The sequence below is a fragment of the Meleagris gallopavo genome, chromosome 2 (assembly GCF_000146605.3).
Source record: "Meleagris gallopavo isolate NT-WF06-2002-E0010 breed Aviagen turkey brand Nicholas breeding stock chromosome 2, Turkey_5.1, whole genome shotgun sequence".
NCBI lineage: Eukaryota > Metazoa > Chordata > Aves > Galliformes > Phasianidae > Meleagris > Meleagris gallopavo.
The window spans coordinates 15460335-15480652 of NC_015012.2; the positions used below are offsets into that span (position 1 = coordinate 15460335).

General features: G+C 39.1%; 1 long non-coding RNA gene across 3 annotated transcripts in view; it reads left to right on the top strand.

Moving 5' to 3' along the window:
- Window positions 1-729: 729 nt before the first annotated feature.
- The window catches only part of LOC116216294, a 51414-nt gene continuing 31825 nt past the window's right edge, over window positions 730-20318 (top strand). The window contains exons 1-2 of one of the 3 annotated variants that reach the window (XR_004158783.1): window positions 739-809; window positions 3018-3095. This is a non-coding gene — a long non-coding RNA (uncharacterized LOC116216294). Of the gene's footprint in view, window positions 810-3017; window positions 3096-20318 lie in introns of all 3 variants that reach the window. The other 2 variants (XR_004158785.1, XR_004158784.1) reach the window with 2 other exon arrangements.

The window sequence follows — 20318 nt, forward strand, 5'->3', positions numbered from 1 at the left end:
TGAGTTATTCCTTCACCATGAATGAAGATGCATTAGACCAAAGCATATCATTTATCTGCTTAAAAAATTATTTTGACAAGTACCTGTTTATAGTCTTACAGCTTAGGAGTATGGGTTTTCTTCTCTCTCTTTTCTTCTCAATAATAAATCTTTCATAAAATTAAGGCATTGGTGTTACATCTCTGTTAGGGTAATTTACTCCCTACACTAATTTTGACTCAGTTTGTTCTACACGGAGTGATATTTTAATCATCCTTTCAGTGTTTATTGATGAGGGCTTCCTACAAAAGATGAAAAGATTAGCTTAAAATTATCTCCTGTGAATTTACAACAATAACAAGGAAGTGAACAGTCTAAAACAAATTAAGAAATGTAACAGACCTAATGAAAGGCTGATTTTTTTTTTTTTAACATAGAAAATGACTGCAAGACTCAACAGTGGCATTTCTGCATATAACTCCCATTGAATTACTGCTTTTTTTTGTTTTTAATTGAACATGAACAGATCTCCCTATATCTAAATGGTAAATGAGATAAATGATTTATTTTCTGATCAATATTAAAATGCATTACCTTGTGCAGGGGAACTGTTAGGACACAGCCTGAACTGGTGATTGAGCACCTGGTGAGGGGCTGTGCACGACCCAGGGAGCACAGGAACATTGTTTGCACCTGTGCTCACCACCTGACCCAAAGGGGTGGACTCTGGGACCTCATTTAAGGGTTAGCCTCCAAAGGGAGAACATCTCTAGGACAAAGTCTTTGTAAGAAGGTGTGTTCTACAGCTAGAGCTCCTCATCTCCACTTGGGTAAGTTGATTTTTTTTTCTTGTATATGGCTAATGGTATTTCCAGTAATGCTTTGCCTGCTATTGCAAAGAACTTGTCAGAAGCAGTTTTGCTGCTTCATGGGATAAATGCTTTGACTCAACTTCTATGTGATATCTGCCTCATTCCTATCCGTGTTGTCTGGGGAAAAATTAACTTTTCTTCACACACCAGGAGATGCCTGGTTCTGAAGCTTCTCATTGACTCTTGGCTCCTCCTCAGCATGCAGGGGGCAGCTTTATTCAAGGATTAATTAACTTTCAGGTGAGACGGTGTATGTATGTTCCCTACGCATTAAAAATTGCTGCCAGGATAAAAAGGGTATTCCTGAGGAGTGAAATTAAGTGCCAACCATTTTTTTTTTTTCCCCCCACAAATGTGATAGAGTTTAATTCTACTAATATTTACGTTAAGTGAAGTGGTAATCTTCCAAATAAGGAAAAGAATCACAGTGCTGACATCCTTGTATGGCTGAACTGCCTCAGTTGCCAACCTTACCCTCTTTGAGTGAGAGACCTGCTAATGGAATGCTGAAAAATAATTTTGCTAGTGCTGAAGATATATTCTTCAGGAAGATGTTTCAACTAAAAAGCTTTTTCCGAGGGGGAACTAAATAACTGCACTCAACTGTTCCTACCGGAGAACAGGTAGTAGCTTTTGTTATATGGGTGAAAGAAGAAATTGAGGTTTTGAATGTGTCTGTCTGCATAAAGTTGCCTAGATGGGCAGAAGTGACCCAGATGTGATAGCTAGAGCCTGTTGAATTTCTTTCCTAAGTTCCTGGGTGGTGGGTTGACGTGGTTTTGTTCTACTCTTTTGTCCTAAACCATGGCAGCATGTTGTAACATGTTGCTAGTTAGTACTTTGGCCTGTGGCAGTTTGTCATATCTGCTAAATTCTCCAGAGTTGTTAGGGATTTAAGGCCCTATTTGAACGTGATATATGAATACTCACAGTACTTTTCTGGCTGATGAAACTCTCTTTCAATGTTATTAATAGAAATCTAGTGTTAGCCTGGTTGCAAGCCAGATGTCCTTTCCTATGGCAAGAGGGATGAAACTGGATGGTCTTCCAACCCAAGCCATTTTACAATTGTGTGATCTTCAGGGCTCCCCATCTGATTTGCAGGAAAACGTGTGTATCTGTGCTATTTGCTTCTGGGTTCAAGCATAGAACTTTGCATTGGTTTTGATTACCTGTTTACCTTGTGTGGGCGCTGTGAGGCTTAGTTAAATGCTTAAGTTTTAAAAGACTTGCTTAGAAAGCCATGCAGAAAAATAGCATGTTAGTCTTTCTATTGACTGACAGAATCAAGCCCCTGGTATGGTAAAATTAATTTTGAGAACTCAGAGCCTGTTTCATTTAATTAAAAGACATTGCTGATGCTTGTTAGATACATGAATAGCATAAAACTTGAATGTCCAGCTGTGTTGGCCTCTGTGGGATGCAACATACAGTACTGTATAAGGGCTGCTTTGAAAGTAATGCCTCCTATTTCATGATGTTGGCCAACAACGTTAGAAGCAGATGTTGGTATTATGGCAGTAGAGGTTGAACCTTTCCACCAATATTCCACTAAATCTCGTTGCTATGTGACAGATGGCAGCAAAGGAGCAGTCTGACACAATGGTATTTGACGTGGAAGTGTGTATGTATGAAGAAAAGGTGTCACTGAACTCCTCTATGTACAAAAAATAGTATCGATTGACATTCATTGGTGCTTGCTGAATGCTTAGGAAGATCAAACAGTGAATGTGAGCATGCAGGGGTGGGTGGTGCATTTCTGCAGTGGCATGAAAAATAAGCCACATTCCAGATGGTTGTGTAGGTACAGACAAGTGCTTTGTTCGCTGCTGGTGAAAATATACAGCTAATGGTGATGACTATGTTGGAAAGTTGTTTTGTACCTACTATATTAAGTAATATTATTGTGTTCTTTGTATCTGTTGTAATTTTCATGGAAATAAATAGGAGGTGTTACTTTCAGTGAGACCTACGTAGTTCCATAAGGCTGTCTTTCCATTAGTTTTCCTATAGTAATTCATAAAAGGAGAATATTTACCGGATATTCTGAGTACTACTTGAGTATAATCACTTTCTCTGTTTCGAACAGAAGGCCTATAAAGTGTGCTTGTACACTTCTATGGAAGACTTAAACTGAAAGAATCATTTTTTTCCTTATTTGCATAGCCTGCTGAGGATGGACTTCAGTGTACATATGTCGAAGACAATAAAATTATCATTATCCAGGCAATGCCTCCTATCCAGGTAAAGAGTTACATCTGGATCAGCTGTACTACTGCTGGGATGCCCCTAGGGTTTAATTCTGAATCTTTCTTTTCCTTGTTCTATATTCAGCTGCTATTAACTTTAAAAGCTTTTTTTTTTTCCCCCCTTCTCTTTCCATGAGGAAGGATTATGCATGGCAGTGATAGCTTATTACTCAGTTGGGTTCACTGAATTGCTGAAACCTGAAAATATTTACTAGTCATGCTAAAACATTAAAAATATCCTCTAATAAATGATCTGAAAGAAAATTCAAGCAATTGAGCAGATGGCTTTTAGGCCGATCTTATGGTGTGGCTTTGCAGAGAAATAGGAGTTCCAGTAATGTGTAGGATTTTATTTAGATCACTATACTATTTGGTGGAAAAAGGATAAGTGTGTTAACTTTTTCCTATTTCAGAATCCCCTCTTGAAATTAATGTCCCAGCATCTCAAAACATATTCATGTTATTTCCTTACTTTTTGCTATTGGTACTGCAGTTTGCTACTACTGTATCTGACTTTGTATAGCAGTAATAGCCTCCAAATTCCCAAAGCCTTTTTCCTGATGGACTCACTTATTGTGTGTGTTAGAAGGACAGTATTTATGTGCCTCAACCAGGTTTATACAGGGAATTACAGTTTCTTGGAGGCTTTGTGAGAGCCACAAAGGTGTTAGAATAAGTATTTGAGTAAGTGGCTGACTTGGCCTTTATGCCAGGCTAGGTGGATGCAGATGGCTTTACAGATGCTCTGTGGGCTTGCTGGAGGAAAGGGGACCATGGAGTTCTCTTCTGCAGAGCACCAATATGCTCAGCCTTTAGGTGTCAATACCACAGCCCAGATTTAAGGGTTGAGATGCAATGTTATCTCTTCAATGAGAGACAGAGAGCTCAGTTTATGGAAGGGGAGGAGTTAATTTTTTGGAGTGCAGGTGAAGATGTATGTTTGAGGAGCAGTATTTTTAATATGAATTTAATCACCCTGTCTTTATGAGCAAAGCCTGTTAAACTGTATCCAACAAAAGATTCACAATATCAAATCTGAATGGTACCCCATTTCTTCTGAATACCTTAGTAAAAGAAATGTTGCATTTGTAGGCATGCTTGTTTTCTTTGAGAGAGTACCATCCTCTTCAAAACAAGCACTCGATCCTGTACTCTTCAGTAAGTACTAGTAAAAACTTTGGCATAAATATTGGATTTGTTATTCAGATAGTCTTTTTTTTTCTTTTTCTTTTTTTTTGCTTTATGTGGACCAGAAAACTATGGAACTTATAATACAAGCAATTTCTTGTTTATGTCAAAAACGAGAAGAAAAGCACTGACTCAGTATGGGCTAGAAGAGACATATAGATATGCCTGCTCCAGCACAGTGTACCCTTGTGATGGTGCCTTTGGTTTATCATAAACTGATACTGCATAGTGTCATGAACTTGATATAGAAAAACTGAAGTGTCTTTGGGACTATGGTGACTTGAAGTCTGAAACCAGAAAGACTAGCAGTAAGGGTTCTAAGCTACAGGCAACTTGGTTCATAGCAGGCACCTGCTCTTCTGTAGCCCTCTTGTCTAAGCCAGGGTTATGGCTATTTCCTTGATGGCAGGGCCTCTGCTTGTCTGCTGTGGTAAGATGGATGTATGCTAAATTAGAGGCTGAGAAGAAAGCAAGTAAATGAAATGAGGAAATATTGGATGACAAATACGAGGGTGAGCTGATGTACTAAAACGTGATCTATACAATGCTGTTATTAATTATGGGCTTTGGTGGAAGGAATTTGCTCTTGAGGCATGTTATGTTAAAATACAAAATCACAGAATCACAAAATCAACAAGGTTGGAAAAGACCATTAAGATTAAGTCCAACCGTCAATCCATCACCACCACATCCCTAAGTACTACATCTAACTTTTCCTTAAACATTCTCAGGGATGTTGACTCCACCACTTCCCTGAGCAGCCTGTTCCAATGCACTACCACTGTTTCAGAGATTTTTTTTCCTAATATCCTACCCGAACTTCCTCTGGCACAACTTAAGTTCATTGCCTCTTGTACTATTGCAAGTCTTGATCTCAAATTTAAATTCAACTGGAGAGACCTGATCTGAGCACCTGAGTGGGCAGCATGGAGATGTGTTGGGAATGGTCAGGTTGGATATCAGGTTCTGTTTTGCCTTCATGGCCAACTCATCTATCAGTGATGTCAAACATTTTAAGTTTGGTTTCCTTATACACATATGGAAACCTACTCTTTATTCCTTTGGCTTCAGAATATTGGTAGAAATATCTGTTTCTGATATCTGAAAGAGTAATGGGAGGAATGTGATCAAACCACTGCTGTTTGTGATGGTTATTTATTGAAGCTATGAGGTATATGTGCTTAATTACTCTTGAAACCCTGATTGAGTCAACACCCTGTGCTCCTGTATGCTGATTCTGCAGCGTTGTTGCCCATCTTGCTTTTTAATGATAAAAGGACCTTGGGAATGAAATCTCCAGCAGTGGTTAAACTTCAGAATTTGCCGTTTGCATTTACTCTGCAGCTTGAGATGACTTTTAATTATTCAGAGAAGACAAAATGTAAGTCACAGCTATCTTTGTTTCTTTTCCCTAAGCAAATCTGTTCTGTAAATTTTCGTATGTGACCACTATACCAATATTTTCCTGGTAGGGGTTCTCTGGTTTTCTGATTTCCTTTCTTTTGAAAATTCTGTTACATGTTTGAGATATAGCAGAATTCAGCTAAATTAAGACTTTTTTCATAAATTAACTTGTAGCAGATTGATTAGTCTGTTCACATAATGAACAAGCAGAGGAACATATGCCTGTTCCTCCGTATCTAAAAGAATAAGTGCAGCAGTTAAATATCCTCATCCACATGAACATGGTAACAATAGCCATCGTATTTGCCCAGAAATTCTTCTTGCTCAGTAGATAAACCTGTGCGTTTATTTTCTTTACTGGTCAAATGGTTGTTGCCTGATGGCAAAACTTGCACTCATCAACTAGATTATGCTGAGGAAAGTGTCAGCAGCATCTTATTTATGGTCCAGCCCTTCCAGAGGCAGGGGTGTGGGTCACTTCGTTCTTTGGTTGAGCAGCTGGGAGAGCATGGAATGAGATATGTGAAGTGGTGCTTCAAGCCAAGACCTGGCTGTATCATCTTGCATTCTTGGAGAGAGACGTGGACATGGTTGAGGTGTCCTGTCTCCTCATGCACGTGTATACATGGCAAGAAGAACTGGGAGGGTAATTCTTCGGTGCGCTCAGAGAGGTGAACGCTGAGCGTCTTCCATTTGGCATCTGCTGCTGCTGTCAGCACAGACAGCTTCTTATTTGTTGCAATGTCAGCTATTTTTTTTTTTAATAACCTAAAAGAAATACTTGAGAAAGAGAACTGAATGTTCTAGCTGTTAGATTACAAATATTTTTGGCCAGTACATTCAGGCACAGAACGGCATTTGCTTTTAGGGGCTTTGAAGAAGAATAATAGGATCCCTACAGCCCTAAGAGAGAATTCAGATTTTTGATTGCTCAGGAATGAGGTATTTTATCTTGCACCTGTTCCAAGTGAGGAATGCTTTCAATTGTTTATTTAGAGCCTATGTGAAAGCATCCCTTATAGTGAAGGGGGGAGAAAAAAGAGAAAATTTATTTCTTAATAGGATTTTAGAACATACCGAGCCACATGGTGGTGCTAAAGTTACGAAAGATGAATTCTCCCAGAACCCTCCTTATAGAACGTGCGGAATGCGGCCAGGTGAGATATGACAACAAGTACAAATTATAGCGGTGGCAAACCAGTAAATACAGAAATCTGAGTAAATCAGTCATATCAAATCTATTTGCCAAACAGTGTTTATCCTCTGTAAGACCTCACGATCTCCATGGGAAGTACTTCAGAGCAATCTCAGCTGGGCTTCTGCTGGGCAGAGTAGAGAATTGGGATATTCCAAAGCAGGGTTCTTGCAGGCATTCCAGATGATCATTCAGCCTAACTGAAATGAGCAATAATGATACCTATGGTTTTCTTGTTGTTTTCTTTCTTGAGTGCACTGGTCCAAATTTGAAACTATTACACGAACAGAAATTGAATACTAGGAATAGACAAGCACTTCCTGTTTAACAGTAATAAATTAATTGCAATATTTTGTGTGTTTATTCCTCATCTTTCTTTTTGCAAGAAAGAGTGTTTTCTGTAGAGATGTCAGATTGGCTTTTTTTGTTCCTGTGGTTTCACCAGTATATTTCTGTCAGCTTTAATGCAGTCAGCCTTCTGTGTGACAGCGCACAATTTGTCCTACAATCTCCAATATTTTCCTGTTTATTCTTTCTGGCCTACATTCTTCAAATCACAAAAGTGCACCATTTGATGTAGGCCAGGTAAGGCATGTGACAGTGGCAATAAGCAAGATTTAAATTGAAAGCACCTTAAGAAACACAGTAGAATTTTAGCGATTTCTTTTCCTTTCCTCCTCCCCACCCCCTGGTTAGTTTTAAGCACCTACATCAAGCAGTGGCTTTGTGAGCTGGTTACATGAGTCAAGGGTGATGAAAGCTGACATGGGCCAGTTAGCCTTTTCGAATATATTCTGTGACTAGGGCAGAATAATTGCATTCAAATTCCATGTTTAACATTCATTTACAGTCTCTCAATGAGGCACAATGTATATGCCATCGCCTAATTTGTACCACTCTGGGAACACTTTCCTTGTCTCAGCATTTCACGTTGGGTTTTGTAGTTAAAGATCTGAGCGCAAAACCTGTTTCTGCCATAGACTGCCTGCGTAACCTCGGGCCAATTACTAAATCTCTGTATACCACTTTTTACTTTTGTAAAGTGGTGACTACAGTACCTGTCATGGAGGTACCTCAGGCTGAGCAGATTGAGATGTGGATGGAATATTTTATGGAAATTCATTTTCAATAGCCTTGTCAGAAGTCTTTTTTTGTTGTCCTCCTTCCCTCTGGCTCATTTCTTCCCTTGATAAGCAAGAGCTGGTAACACATCTGCTGCTTTCAGGTGAAGAATGTAAAAAAAAAAAAAAAAGTCATTCTGGGTCAGACTGATGTCCATTTGTTCCTCTTACCCCTATCTGCTATTTCTTATGCTGTTGATTTGATAAGCTCCTGTTATATCCCTTATCAGCTTTCTCTGTTTACATGCTAAAAGCATTACCATATGGTATCGCTGGGCAGTTGTTAGAGCTCTCTTCCTAACGTATGATTTGAAGCTGTTGCAATTATTCTGCCTTAAGGCAGTGTCAGCCTGAGAAAGTCTGTTGCAGCTGTTATGTCTCGCAGGCTCCAGTATACTGGACCTTGTTTGTTTCTAGATCCAATACGAAGCCCACCATGTGCTGTTAGGGTATTTCTCCCTGTTCCCTCTCCATTTTGAGATGGATTTCCTATCAGAGTTGCATGGATGTATCTCTCTAGCTCTTACAGGCTGTTATGGATGTGTTCTAATTATCAGCCTGCACTGGGCTACCAGAAAATGAAACATTGGTTAATATTAAGACAGAACAGAGCAACTGCACTGGAAATTATTTCACTTGTAAAACAGTTTTTTTTTTCTTTTTTCCCCCATTTGCTTCTCTGTTGTAGTTTTCCTGTTCTTTTCATGAAACTGCAACATCCTGAAAGAAGTAGGAGGAGGAATGGAGCTTTCTTGGTGTTTCCTAGCTAACCTGGTGTATTAGGCCTGACAGAGAGGACCTGTTTGTGGAGGATTTTTGGTTTAAAAAAAACAAACAAACATAAACTCATACAAAGCAGAGCTTAAAAGCCTAAACGTGGATTGATTTCAGTTTGATCCCAGTGTTAATCAGCACATCCTGGATGCCTGGTTTTCCCATCTTTCCTCTGATGTGGAGGTTCTTCCTGGGGAGATGAGGAATTGTTACTTGAGCCACGTAAGACCTTTCCTATTTATTTTTCACTGTCCCATTTCTAAGTTTCTTTTAGATTCATTTTTCTTAGGTTAACCTTTATACAGATTTAGAGCATTTCAGTTGGCAAACAATATTATGGCCTGGACTTAAGGAGGAGTATGACTCATTGACATTTCAGCCCAGGTTCGTATCTAGTGGTTTCTAGAACCAGAGCTTTCCAACAGCACAACCCCTGATGCTTCGAGGCAAATTCTTGCCACATTCCCAAATGTTGCTGGGTTTTAGCTTCTGCATCATTACCCTCTCAGTTTTCAAGACTAAGAAACCTGCAATGAGTAGTGTACCCTCACAACAGTTGTACCTTAACAGTCCCCAAAGTATTCCTACTTCTCTATGCCTGACAGCAGCTCCATGAGAGCTTTTTAAAATGATTTTTTTTTTTTAAGCCTTGAACGGATACTAATAATGTGTGGTCTGGTATTGTGAAATATAGTAATAATATCTGCACTGCTTGTGTTGCTTTGGCTGGAGAAAATTCTGCTGAGGCCCTCCCTCAGGTGCATCATACAGTCTGTGCTGAGCAAGGTGTGTTTCAAACCTGTTGGTGTGGTGTTCTGGAACACTGTGACAGAAGAAAGAAATGTTCATCTCGCACTGTCAAAATGGCAGTTAAAGTATGAGAGCCCAGTTCCAAAACCATTAATGTCAAGAGAAGAATTCCCATTGTTTTGTTCAGCTCTGTTCAATAGTTTGAAAATAATTAACTTTCAATTCCTATCGTTCTTATTAAATCGTCTTTATATTTGAAGAAAGGAGCATGGTCTTGCTATTCGCAACCCAGTTATGCTGAAATACTGAGAGAACAGAGGTTTAGAAAGAGATCAGACATATTTGGAAAAAATAATTTGTCCCATAGTTTTAGGGGACTGCAACTATTTAAAAGTATGTGATTGTGAAAAATAGGCTAGGCAAAGGAAATGCTGGGGGAGGCAATTGTTTAAAAAGATAAATAATTTTGAACTTTTAACAAAGCATTTCATTTAGAAATGTGGCTTGATGTAGTTTATAAATAATAAACATTGGCCTAACCCAAGTTCACCGCAGTATGGGTTCTCTTCCCCAGTATATATTTCTGCCTCCTTCCTAGCTTGCCCTGGCAGGAGTTTAATTGCCCAGTGACTATGAGGAAACTTCGACCATGAAAACTTCCACTTGCTTGCCTTGTGGTTGAGCCAGAAAAGTGAACTATGTATACTCCTATTAATTCATAGCCTAATCATTTTTTGCTGTGTGTTATGGAGATTTGTGCATATGGATGTCTGTTTAACTGAATGAAGTTCTGAGAGTGTTTCTTGGTTCCTGTTGCTTTCATTCTCACTACCAGGGCTTTCAGCATTCATTGGGAAGCATTAAGGTGCTTCCTCTCCTGGCACTGCTGAAAGGGAGATTGTTTATTACACCTTGATGCAAATCAAGCCATCTGCCTGTGTTGTGGTGAAGCAAAAGAGATTTTGCTGTAGGAATAAAAGTTCCCTGAGATTGGAAGGACCAGATTCATGGACACATGTTGGCAGGAGAGAGTGTGGAACAGGCTGCTTTCTTGTGGAACCAAAGGTCTCTCTTACACTTTTTCAGGCAGAATTCTGATCTATTTCACATTTCCTTTGCGGAACTATTCCTCACTTGGGCACAGACACGAGCTTTTATATTCATAATGCTTCCTTCGGAGATAAAAGGGGATAGAATGCAAGACATTCAAGATACAGGCATGCTATGAAGAACTACAATTTGACATAGTGCTGTTTCTTCGCCTTTTCTTTCTTAACCATTCCCAATACTACACCAGTCTTTTTTTTATTCTTCTTGACAACTGAATTTTTGTTTTCAGAGGACAGAGAGTAGTGCTATGTCGAATTAGCTAATAACCTGTTGTTTTCTATGTATCCCTGAAATAGTTGTATCTGTGTACATACCTTTGCGTATCCCATGACAATCTTAACAGCCTAATATAGCACTGCATGCAGAAACAACTGAGATTTGTCTGAACACTTGGTTTTCAGTCATTAGTTCTGCCAGGAGTAGAAAAGCAAATGGACTGGTCAGTGCACAAAGTAAATGAGCAAAGGCATCTGAGATAATCATTGCCAAATGTGGGTAACAGGCAGTGTAAAACAAAGCTTCACCAGAATTAGCAGCGTGGTTAGAAACATTTCTTCATGGATTTCTTTTTTTTTTAATGTGCTTCATTCTGAAAGTAAGTAGGTAGAAGTGCATCCATTTCTCAGTATGAGTTAGTTGTTTAGAAAAGGCCTTGTGTGTTGTTTGTCACCTTAAAATCGAAATGATGTGACTGAGCATATAAATGTTTATTTGTAGAGCAGACATCAGAATGAAAACTGATCTATATTCATCCAGACTTAAGTGTGATGCTGTGTGAGCAGAAGGCTGCAGAAACTGTTTCTTCAGAAATGTAATCATCCACTTCCCTCCTGACCTCCAAAATAGTTCCATCTATGGGACAGAACTCAAGAGGCCTTTAAGCTGGCATTGTGAAGAGAAGGAAAAGATCATACTTATCATTGCTTCTTGTCTGGTTCAGTAGATATTGGATTAGGTTATGTCAAACGGAGCACCTTCAACAAATTGGTGGGGAAATCCAGCTGTAGCTGGTGCCTTTTCCTCATGAGCTTTGACTTGCTTTTGTATGAGAGGGGAGAGAGGAAACATGTGGATATTGTGTATGTTGGCAGAAGCCTCTGAGCTTTCAGGTAAATGTGAAATCATCATTCTACTCTTCTGCTTCTCTTTTGTGAAGAGGCAGAACCAATAAATATACACGCTGCAGCAGTCTTTCAAAAAGCAGGAAGGGGAGCCATGAATTTGTTCTTCTCGGTGGAGTCTGGGAACAAAGATGATGCAAAGGCATTCAGTGTGATCAGGGCACATGTCCTTGAGGGTATCTTTATTTACATTTATATAAATATATATTATGAATTTAAATAAATATATATCTATATTTACTGACATTCAAAGAATAATTTAGTACAGAGAACCTGGGATGTCTCTCAAGTGAGGTGGAATCAGAGAGAGGATTTTGAAGACATCACTGGTTTAGTACCCTGGGAGATTAAGTCATTTTGCAGATCTAGACCAAGGGTTCAGTTGCTCTGCTGGAGGTCTCCAATGAACTAAATCCTGTGGGTAATATTACGTGTAGTGAGATGCCATATTATGTTAGAGTGAAGATAGCTAGATATGCTCATGGAAATTTTATGATGTGTTTAAATAGACAAGTTTTATGTTAACGTTTCTATATTGAAAATATTTACTATGCTGTTTTAGGCAGTAAATAAACTTTTTGGTTTCAAGCATAAACTGTATTCAATGCAATGACTTTAAGCTGAACCTTTTCAAGGTAGGAGCTTTTGGATAAAGAAAAGCACTGTGTCATTCCCTCACACTTTCACTGAATGTGAGAGCACAGTTATATTGCTGAGAGTGGGGATAACACTGTATAACTTGCTGAGAGTGACAAAGGCCATTAAAGATCAGAGTATGTAGGGGATATGGGAATGTGAGGTTTTCTAACACCTCCCGGTTGCCATTCAGGACATTCCTAGGTTGCAACACATCTGTTGGGAAGCATTGCCTTGGTTCAGAAGAAGGGAACATTTTACAAGGGAGTCCTTTGACAAATGTGCTCAGTCTCCAGCTGGTTACAGAGATAACTCTGATTTTTCAGATCTGTTATGTGAGTCAGCAGAGTGCATTTGCAGCCTGGAAGACCAACAGCATCCTGGGCTGCAGCAGAAGAGAGGTGGCCAGCAGGGCGAGGGAGGGGATAGTTGTCTGCTCTGCCCTTGTGAGGCTCCAGCTGGAGTACTGCATCCAGGCCTGGGGCTTCCAGACGCACCTGAGGCCACAAAGATACTCAAGAGGGCTGGAGCACTTCCCCTATGAAGAATGGTCAGGGGAACTGGGTTTGTTCAGCCTGAAGAAGAGGAGGCTCTGGTGAAGGCTTCATTGTGGCCTTCCAGTGCTTGACTTGATAAACAGGAGAGTGACTTTTTACATGGTCAGATAATGATAGGACGAGGGGGAATAGTTTTAAACTAAAAGGGGAGATTTAGATTTGTTGTTAGGAGGAAGTTCTTTTCTGAGAATGGTGAGGCATTGGCACAGGCTGCTCAGAGAAGCTGTGGATGTCCTATCCCCGAAAGCATTCAAGGCTAGATTGTATGGGTCGCTCAACAGCCTGATCTAGTGAGTGGCAGCCCTGCTCCTAGAGCAGGGGGTTTGGATTTAAGTCTTCAAGGTCCCTTCCAGTCCAAGCTATTCTTTTATTCTATGAAAGTAAGAAAAACTGATGTTATTTTCCAGGGAAATGGATCACTGGAGAAGGGATGGGGCGTTTTAAAGCACATTCATTACACCCCATCTGAGTCATGTCACTTTTAAATATCTTGGAATAGTGTGTTTATCCACCCCATCATTAAATTATGAGTGTTAATAGGACTTAAAAGAATGCATCCATGGGGAAATGCACTTCATCTCTTCGTTTCCCTTCTGATGACACTCTCTGTACACACTGTATGCTTTATTGGTACCAACTCTTTTTCATTTGAGGAATATAAAGTCTTATTTACTATACAACCATTTTAATTACAGACACCAGAGTGATAAAAGAGAAGGAAAGAAGGGAGTACTCCATAATTGCCTGTCTTTCTCTCTGATCAGCAGGACTTCCATTAGTCTTTTCAAAATTGCTCCCCAAAGGTGGAAAATGTATACAAACATGTAAGATGAGATTTAATTACTGAAAGCACATCAAAAGCATTACATATTTCCATGATTGAAACCTTCCCTTGAGTTGTGATAAGCAACTGACAGAAAAATAGTACAGTAATTAGTAAAGAAAGTAAATTATACTCATGCGTTACAGTACCCACTGTAATAGAGCTAGTGGTGGTATTCATTTTAGAAAGAGTGCTTGAAGGCCAGGGTTGCAGTCTGGGTCTGGACATCCAGGTTTTAAGAATTGCAGGGAAATTCTTGCTTGATCCAACATACCAGCTTTTCTTTCGGGCACTGACAATTCACTGAAACCAAATCCTTCTCTGGGAGGAGGTGTATCATTTCCTATATTTTCATGTGGACAGGAAAAGAATCAAGCTTCCAACAACTTCTTAAGGTATGGAGCTGTGTTTGCCTAACTTCAGAGCAGAAGCAGATTTTTGAGAACATAAAATCTCCCTTAGGTCAGAGCAATTATTGCCCACACACATACCTTATATTCCAGGTACAAGGCAGTGCTGTGACACTGGGTACTCTGAAAATGTGGGCTTGCTCTCAAAAGTTTCTAGACTTTGTTTGAATGACTTTTCCTTGTATTTGTATGGCTGATTAGTTTAGATTGATGCAATTAGTGTAATTAAGTGTAATTATGAATTCTGTGGTGCAAATTCATGTAATCACATATTTATGATATGTAATTTGCTAATTATGCTATGTGATTAGCATTATAAAATGTAATGTCATTACACAGCGCTAATTAAATTCAATTAAAAAAAAAAATGTCCTGGGCACATGTGATAGATAATCTCAAAAGTTCATTCTTATAGAATATTTTCAGGAACTCTTTTCTGAATGGTCCAACGTCTGTTGTTTCGCATATGGAGCAAAAATCTGATTTTATATAGCAAACGTCTTTTCTCATCTCCACGTGGCCAGTTGAGAAAACGTCTTCACCCTCGAGCTGTTTTTTCTAACCTTTTTTCTATGTATTTAAAAAACAAACAAAAATCAGCCGAAAGAGAGCCCCAATAAAACATGCCTACAATTAGCAGAAGCAGTCACGGAGGAGTAATGTAAAAAAACAAAGGTGTATGTTTTTGAATTATAATGATTTGTGCTCCATTTTATTGAATAATTTTTCTATGCAATATTTAATCTCTGAGCAGAGTGTTTAAAATGCAGCTATTAAATGCCTTTAAATGTTGATAACATCTCTGAGGAACAAAGATGAAGTAAATGTGTTTTGCTTGTGGATACTTTAGGGAAGTCTTTTGGGAAATGAAATCTCCATTTCAGCATCAGCAGTGAATATTATGTGAATACCTTCATGATCACCATGGCAGCATAAGGCTGAAGCAGGCACACCTATTGGTATGTCTACTAGGTCTTTTATGGTGTGTTAAGATCATTTCTTAGGGCTGGCTTCCTTACCTAAGAGAACATTGAACCTGAAAGGAAAACCTCATAGACTTCTAGAGGTTTCCCTCTGAAGCATATGGGAGCTTGCATGCTAGAGTTGATGTGGCATTTAGCAGCTTGCCACACTGAACTGGACAAGCTGTTCAATTTGATTGTCTAGATGTCTGCTTCACAGGCATCGCTGTGAATGAGGAGTAAATGAATGGAGCCCACAACTTTTTTGCTAGATGCCCTCTCATGATATTGAGGTTACTGGTCAATAGATAGGATAATGAGCAAAACATAATTCCCACAATAACCTAGCCAACCATCTGCATGTCCCAACCTGTGAGTGTAAGAAAACCCCGATTTCCAGGACTTTAGAATATCCCAGTAAACATTTCCCTCCACCTGTAGGACCAAGAATGTGTCTTTAAAATACCTAAATATTGCATTAAGATGTTTATAACCTATTATACTCTAAAGTTGTAGCAGGTCACTCAAATATCTAAGCAACTGATTTATTTTTGTCTGGGCTGTCTTAGAGCTCTGTTTCTGCTGAGTCATGTAGATTCAAGAAAAAACATGCTGAAGTTCCATGTATCCTTGGAGTATAAATGACTAAGTTTGTTACAGTCAGCTTGACTGAGGAATAGCTCATTCCCCAACACTCGTGGAAAAAAATGAAAAGACAATCGGGCTCTGCACAATTTAATTTTAATCTGATGCCATTTGTCAGAAGAGCCATAAGAGGGGTGTTGTTTCATCCAAGCAAGAAAACAAACTTTTCTAACACAATTGGCATTCCTTAGCTAAGGGCTAGAATATTTCATGAGCCCCCAGAGGGACTTTGGCTTTGAGCTGTTCTTCAGACTCTTGAGGGAATTCTAATGCTGGCCAGATTCTGGTGCCAAACACTTAATATAAATCAGGATATATACCCAGGAAATAGTGGAACTTCATGCTATCCTTGATAAAAATGATGTGAATTAGAACTGCTGTGGGGCCAGCAGCTGAGTTTGGGTAAGGGTCATAATATATCCAGTTCTGTGTTGGCACATTTCCATCGTAATCAACACCTTTGCACAGCTGACGCCTCTTTCAGCTCCAAATTCAAGAACTGTGAACTAAGACTAACCTGACTACAAATCTTGTTTGACTTGGCAAGGAAAATAAGATTGAATTTTCCAGCAATTGTAACAAGAACCATCCTGAAGAAGTAGCTTTCCATCTTTGTTTCCAAAGAGTTTGGTCTTCTCTACGCATGAAAGAGGGTTTTGAGTAGAATCTAGGCTTGTTTTCAATTTTGATTGAAAATGGAGTATGAAGAGGGCCATAAGCAGAACAAAAGAAAAGCTGTAAATGGGGGGGGGAGAGAAACTTATTCATTGGTGCACTTTATTCCTTGAAGCTATTTGGAAAAACAACTTGATTCACTTACTGCCTTGTTCACCAAACTCTCACTGATGCATGAGGAATTTGTGCCATCAGTTTCCACTGATTCCTGTGAACGCTAACCATGCAAATGCACACTGCACAGATGGAAGAATAAACTGTGTAGCTCCACTATGAAATAAATGTAGATGCTACCAATAAAGAACAGGTTTGTGCACAGATCCTGTTAAAAACAGTCTGTGATGTCTGGCTGTGAAGTGAGTCAAAGCACATCAAAGCAAGGCAAAGGGAAATAGTTTAGATCTGAAAAGGGTTATGTGCCTGAGGAGGATTTGGAATAAAAATAAATACAGTAATTGAAATGAGGGAAAAAAGTGCATCTTTTGACAGAAGAAAATCATGGGAAAATAGGTGCAAGGTAGGAACTACCAAAACCAGGAATTGCTTTTTCCAGATACGTTAGAGTCCTCCAGAAGGTCTATAAAGGAAATAAGATTATCAGGATGGCTTTATCATTAGAAGAAAAGGAATATTAAAAGACCTCAGTTCAGTCTGAATAAAAAAGATAAATTTCAAGTAAACTGGCATGGAGTTTATCCATGGTTGAGTTTGCAGTAATAAAGTCAGTGAGGGAATAAGCTCTGTGATTTACAGGCAGTAAGCTTCTGTAAAATTTACAAACTGCTGTTATAAAATGTCACCTTTTATGATGCATTCCACTCAGCCTGCATATATAAAGGGCACTGCATTGGAAAAGAGTAACAGAAGCAAAGCAGTCTTCTGTCCTAGGTAGCTACTTTTGTTTCTGCTTTTACAACAGTAACAGAGATCCCTCATCTGATAACCCTCCTGATAGTGTTTTTTTTTTTCTCTCATTAATTTTTTCTGATTATGTGGATACACTGTTCTACTTGCCACTATTAACACAAGATTTAGAATGGTTTAAATGGAACATATGTAAAAAATGCTCATGGGTGAACATGCAGTAATTCCTCTGTCCCCCTCAATGTTTATACAAAAACAAGGTTATGATAAATTTGGGTAATTTTTCTGTTTTCTCTACTTTCATTTAATTGCTTTGACAGCTGTGTTGGGCTGAGGCATGATAGCCCGTCAGAATCCAGTTAAAATTGTATTTCTTGTGAGGCTTTGAACTTCTGTAGAAGTTAAGCATCTTCTGACACTAGGAACTCAGCAACCATCTCCAATCTGATTAATTAAATAGTAGAATGGTTTGGGGTGGAGGGGACCTTAAAGACCATCTAGTTCCTAATACCTAACTTAAATCTCTCCTCTTTTATTTTAATACAGTTGCACCTTGTCACTATGCTCTACAATAAATGAGGTCGCTAAAAGGTCTCTCCAAATAATAATAAACAACCTCTAAGGATACTTCCCAAGGTGTACAGCATGTTAGAAAGATGGTGCTGGCTTTGCTGGAAAAGTGACCAGCTACTTCTCAGGATTAACTTCTGGATGTGTCCCAAATGGAGCCATCTTGTCCAGTGTTTCTAGTTTTGTGGCCAGCCTAGCTAGGAGATTTCCAGGCTTGGCTCCTCAGCCAGGTGATCTGTGCTGACCAAGCTCCTTCTTCCGAATCAGCCCTGTCCCTTCCTACTGCCAAGTCCCCTTGCGTACATCAGATGAAGTGACTAATTCCTGCCTTGTGCCTTACCTGCAGCTGAAAGCTCCAACATGGGCTCTTTACAATCCAGTATTATTGATACAGTTGCCTCTGAGCTAAGTGGAAAGTCTTTATGTTCTTCATTTGGCATGAGTGAGAAACCACATACTTGGAATTAAGAGTTTAAGTGGGCTGTGTTCTGAATTCAGCAAAATAAATCAATAATGGTGGTGATAAAACTGCAGTTTAATGGTAGCTGTTATAGTAAAACAACAATCAGTACGTAACCATTTCAGCACTGTTTGGCCATAGTTTCTATAGTTTGCTCTGATAGATTTATCATCGCCTTCATTTAATAATCTACTTCTCTTTAGTACAACTACCAGCATTATAAGTTTAAAATTAGGTCTTTGTAATTGTACTGTGCACAAAGTGATAGATATTGTATCTACTGCCTAGCTTGCAAAATACTTAAACTGCTCATAAACAGAAAACAAATAAATACAGTTTAGGAACCGTATCTTTTGGTGAAAATTGGATGAGCCTCACTGACTTTAATGAAGAGATGTCTGACAACATAGGATGGCAAGTCCTGTGGCTGTGAACTTGTGAGAAAAATCCAAGTATATTGTGTTGTACGATGACTAGCTGCCTCTACCGAGAGCATGTAAGATAGGACACCAGTGCCAAACTCTGCCAAAATGGGATCGTGCCCATACCTATTTTGCTTAAGGAGGAGAGGAAAAGAGCTGGTAACACTTATTCAATTTTTTGCATGCAGCTGTGAGGGAGGGGGGCTGAAGCTATTGCCAAGATAGCTTGAGTGTTATGTTTTTAGGTAACTAAGCTTAGTGAGATTTAGCTGCTGTCTTTTCCAGTTTTGTAAAATGTTACTTTCATAATTAAGTTCTATGTAAATAAGCCAGAGCTGGAAAACCGTAGCATAAAGATCGGGAGAATCTGGGGCATCCTGGGGAGAATAATTTCATGCTAGGTCAGCAAAGGAAAGCATAGGCCAAGTGTCATGATGGCACAGCTCCACTTCTGATGCTGGGGAAAAAAGGGCATGATCATTTTTCAGTACTGCCTTTTGTGGAAGTACCTGTAGTGGGCTGAGCCACAAGAGGATTAGAGTTCTACATGGCTGGAACTTTGAATGCAAGAGAAAAAGTGAACAAATGTAGTAAAATCAAGGTATTAGAGGCTACAGGAAGGAAAAACTTCAAAACCAGGAGGTGCTGTTGTTTTGTATATGGAAGAAGAATTTCAGAATTGTGTGTTCTTTTCATTGATATCAGTGCTAGTTTTCGGGGCAGCGACACTGGTCCAAGACTGGTGCCCACACAGAGAGTACTTTTTCTCACACAACGTTTCTGGTGTTGTGCTGTTGTCTTGCTGTACAAAAATATAGTAGATAGGAGATCAGAGGTGGTGAACCTTATATCTCACCAGGGTCAACAGAAACAGCATACTTAAGAATGTCCTGAATGAGCAAAGTGGCAGAGTTTGAAGGCAGGGAGGTCCTAAAGAAGGAAAATTCAGTGCATCTCTTGATGTACATCTGCAGCAGACCTTTCTTCTTGCAACACGTTTTTTCCTCTTGACAACTTGAATCTGAATTTTCTCGATGAGCATTTTCCTGGCCTGTAGATTTGAGTGTGATCATTGATAGACAGAAATGTGTTAAATCTTGAAAAAGCAGTTATAGCAATTTGTGCAGGAGCCAGGTGAGTTTATAAAGCACGATGCTAATGCCATAATTTCACAGATAAAGTGAATTAAATCAGGATAGCAATGAGACTCTCAGGAAAAATAGCATACAAGCTTATGAGTCCTTTTTGGATAAAGCCATCCCTCCTCTATGAATGTTCAGGTCTGCTTCTGTTGAAAGCCATTCCAAAACTTCCACTGATTTGAATTAGAACAGGCCATGAGCACCTGTTCTTCTAGGTCTGAGCCTAGCTCCAATTCTTAATTTGCATTGCCTTCTGCAGCATAGATTAAGCACCTGATGGTAAAGTAGAGCAAATCAAGGATGCATAATTAAAATTTTATTATTTCAGCATCAAATTAAAAAAAAAATGCACTTCATAATGCTTTTTTTTTTTCTTTAACCAAATATAT